Source organism: Mesoplodon mirus, assembly GCF_964341445.2.
Source record: "Mesoplodon mirus genome assembly, contig: HAP1_SCAFFOLD_74, whole genome shotgun sequence".
Taxonomy (NCBI): Eukaryota; Metazoa; Chordata; class Mammalia; order Artiodactyla; family Ziphiidae; genus Mesoplodon; species Mesoplodon mirus.
In genome coordinates this window covers 3397044-3401527 of record NW_028295786.1, presented here as the reverse complement: position 1 = coordinate 3401527, position 4484 = coordinate 3397044, and positions in this window count along the sequence as shown.

The following is a 4484-nucleotide window of genomic DNA, read 5'->3' as shown; positions in this document are numbered from 1 at the left end:
ATACCGCAGGATGGCTTTAGGCCCTAGTCTGGTTCTGGGGCTTCTGGATGAGCCTTTGGTTAATTCTTCTTCCTGATGGGAAACTAGAGTGACATGTGCCCATCCAAAGACCTACAGCTAATCTCTCATTTATTTCCCCTCTTCCTGTTCATCCTCTGCACAATTTGCCAACTGTGCATAACGGGAGGGTAAAGGCGCTGACACTCCAAGTGGGGAGATTTTGAGTAATGCAGATGGAATGGCGAAGCCGAGCACGACAAAAGGAAAAATGAGGTACCTTTTAGAAAACTTTCCCAATTACACAGTGTACCATCCACTGGGTTTCCCATGCATGTTTTAACTGTAGGAAGACTCCCTTAAACCTGGAGAGTTGGGACCACTAGAATGGGTAGCACACAGTATTGCTCTAAGTGGTGTTCTTTTGTTCACACAACTTCAGCAATCTTGTCAGCCCCAAGTGTCCAGTCATATGTCTCATCCAGCTGTGGGTGTAAAGGTGGTCAATCTAGCTTGCATCACAGGCCCTGAATGTAATTTTTAAGACTTTCTCTCTGTTTTTGCATTTTGCTTTTGAAATTTATTTTTATAAGTGGGTTTAACTGAATTTCAGTGCTGTGTTCATGCCGTTATACACACACATGATTCCATTATGGAGACATGAGAATACATATGTTTTAAAATACTTAGAGTCAGACATATTCCTCTGCAATGAATAGGGGGTGTTGAGTCCAGTTCATTGTGCCGGGAGTAGGTGTTGTCTATTACATACATGGTTTATATAACAGTAACTGTGCTAATTTAAAATTGTGGTTTTATGCATCACCCCACTTCGGCTTTCCAATTAAGCAGGCAGAAGATGTTTTCTAAATGTGTGACTCTGTTGTGTTTGTAATTCAGTTCATGTGTAGTCATGTGTACATTCCCGCTATGAGTGATAATTTATGATAAGATTAGTTACTCTGTAATCTTTCCTAACTCAGTTCATGTGTTGCCATGTTTACAGGGACTTCATAAGTTATATCTTATGATAAGTTTCTTTTTCTGTGTGACTTATTTCACTTAGAATCATCGTACCTGAATCCACTCTGTTTGCTGCTACTGGCCTTATGACATTGATTTCATGGCTGAGCGATATTCCATCGTACGTAAGTACCACAATATCTTGAACCATTTTTGTCTTTCCTGGGATACTTAAGGTGTACCCAAGTTGAGGTTCTTGTAAGCAGTGCAGCGCTAAATTTTAGGGTGGCTCTGTCTTATTTATTTTCAGTTTTCCCAAGGTATATTCCCTAGACTGGAAGTGCCCTTGGCTGTGTAGCTCTGTTGTTTACTTGTTTTAGGGAACACAATGCACTCCTCCAGAGAGGCAGTTGGCAACTTACATCCCGCCCATCAGCATAACAAGGCTGCCTGATCTCCAGGGCCTGTCTTGCCTTTCTGGTTTTTACACATTTTGCGGATGTCCCTTTTGACCGGTAGGAAGGGATACTTCTTTGTAGTGAAGATTTGCATTGCTGCTTGCTTGCTTGGCCAAAATGGGCGTATGCATTTTCTCCTAAATATATTCAGGAGAAAAAGCAAACGCCCTTTATGGTCAAGTGCATCATTGTCGAAGTTGTGCCCCTCTTCTTGTGCTTGAAAGGTGATTCCAACGTACCTCTTGAAATCTGTTTCCTGCTATTCTGCCTCGTTTTAAAGTCCGCCTCTCTGCCTTCCCTCAAAAGATTTTTGGAAGATTGTTGTCCTCTATTACTCTGCCAGTTTGTAAATTGCTGTGCCCCTGAGCTCCATTTTTCAACTCGTTTTTTTGAGCTGACTGCAAATCCAAAATTATGGTTCAAAACCTATACTGGTTCCCGGCGGGTGGCTGAGACATTGGTTAATTCTACTTCCTGCCGGGCAATTAAAGTGACATGTACCTGTCCAAATGCCTAACATCTACTCTCTCATTGGTTCTCCCTCTTCCCTTTCATCCCCTGCCAATTTGGCAACCTGTGCGAACCAGGAGGTTAAAGGTGCTGTCTCTCCAAGTTGGAAAATTGATAGTAAAGCAGTTGGAAAGTCATACTGGCACACAAGGAGAGGAACTATTCGTTTAGTTTTAGAAACCTTTCGTATTCACAGTGTGTCCATTCTCTAGGTTTCCCGTACATGATATAGCTGTAGTAATATTCCCTTCAACCTGGAGACATGTGACCCATGGAATGGGTGCCATGCATTATTGCTTTAAAGTGTCTGCATTTGCTCTCCTAATCTCACCAATCCTCTCTGTCTCATGTGTCCAGCCTTATGCCACATCGAGCTGTCATTTTAGATAGTGTCATTCCAGGTTTCATCAGAGACTCTGAAGGAATTGTAAAGAATTTCCCTGTTTTTTTGTTTTGTTTTTGAAATTCCTTTTTATAGTGGGTTTGAGCTGATTCTCGCTGCCATGCTTATGTAAGTCTAGATACACTTGATACCCTTATGGAGACATATCAATACATAGGTTTTAAGATTCTTACTCGTCAGATACATTCCTCTGCGGGAAATATGGGGTTTTGAATCCCTTTCACTGATGAAGGTGTAGGTCTTGTCTTTTCCATAGTTGGTTTTTGGAACAGTACCTGTGCTTATATCAAACTCTGGTTTTATGCATCACCCCACCTCTCCTTCACTGTTAAGAAGGCATAAGTGTGTTTTCTAAATGTGATACTCTGTTCTCTTTCCTAACTCAGCTCATGTGTAGCCATGTTTACAGGATCTTCATAAGTGATATCTTATGATACGTTTCTTTTTCTGTGTGACTTATTTCACTTAGAATCATCGTACCTGAATCCACTCATTTTGCTGCTACTGGTCTTATGACATTGATTTCATGGCTGAGGGATATTCCATCATACATAAGTACCACAATTTTTTGAACCATTTTTACCTTTCCTGGGATACTTAAGGTGTACCCAAGTTGAGGTTCTTGTAAGCAGTGCAGCCCTAAATTTTGGGTTGGCTCTGTCTTATTCATTTTCAGTTTTCCCAAGGTATATTCCCTAGACTGGGAGTGTACTTGGCTCTGTAGCTCTGTTGTTTACTTGTTGTAGGGAACACAATGCACTCCCCCAGAGAGGCAGTTGGCAATTTACATCCCGGCCATCAGCATAACCATTCTCCCTGTTCTCCAGGGCCTGTCTTGCCTTTCTGGTTTTTACCCATTTTGTGGATGTCCCTTGTGACCGGTGGGAAGTGATACTTCTTTGTAGTGCAGACTTGCATTGCCCACTTGCTTGCTTGGCGAAAAGTGTGTATGCGTTTTCCCCTGAATATACTCAGGAGAAAACGCATATGGCCTTTTTGGCCATGTGCATCATTGTCGAAGTTGTGCTCCTCTTCCTGTGCTTTAAAGGCGATTCCAACGTACCTCTTGAAATCTGTTTCCTGCTATTCTGCCTCGCTTTCAAGTCCGCCTAGTTGCCTTCCCTCAACAGATTTTTGGAAGATAGTTGCCCTTTATTACTCTGCTAGTTTGTGAATTGCTTTGCCCCTGAGCTCCATTTTTTAACTCGTTTTTTGTGAGCTGAACGCAAGTCCAATATTTTGGTTCAGGACCTACACTGGTTTTCGGTGGGTGGCTGAATCTTTGGTTAATTCTTCTTCCTCCCAGGAAATAAGAGTGATAGGTGCCCGTCCAAATGCCTAACATCTACTCTCTCATTGGTTCTCCCTATTCCCTTTCATCCTTTGCCAAATTGGCAACCTGTGCGAACCAGGAGGTTAAAGGTGCTGCTCTCCAAGTTGGGAGATTGATAGTAAAGCAGTTGAAAAGTCAAACTGGAGCACAAGGAGAGACACTATCCGTTGAGTTTTAGAAACTTTTCGTATTCACTGTATGTCCATTCTCTACGTTTCCCATACATGTTATAGCTGTAGTAATATTCACTACAACCTGGAGATATGCGAACCATGGAATGGGTGCCATGCATTATTGCTTTAAAGGGTCTGCGTTTGCTCATCCAATCTCACCAACCCTCTCAGTCCCATGTGTCCAGCCTTATGCCACATCCAGCTTTCGTTGTAGATAGGGTCATTCCAGGTTTCATCAGAGAAACTGAAGGAATTGTAAAGAATTTGCCTGTTTTTTTGTTTTGTTTTTGAAATTCATTTTTATAGTTGGTTTGAGCTGATTCTCGCTGCCATGTTTATGCCAGTCTAGACACACTTGATTCCCTTATGGAGACATATCAATACATAGCTTTTAAGATTCTTACTAGTCAGATATATTCCTCTGCGGGAAATATTGGGTTTTGAGTCCATTTCACTGAGGAAGGTGTAGGTGTTGTTTATTCCATAGTTGGTTTTTGGAAGGGTACCTGTGCTTATATCAATCTCTGGTTTTGTGCATCACGCCACCTCTCCTTCCCCCTTAAGCAGGCATAAGAGTGTTTTCTAAATGTGAGACTCTGTTCTCTTTCCTAACTCAGATCATGTGTTGCCATGTTTACAGGGTCTTC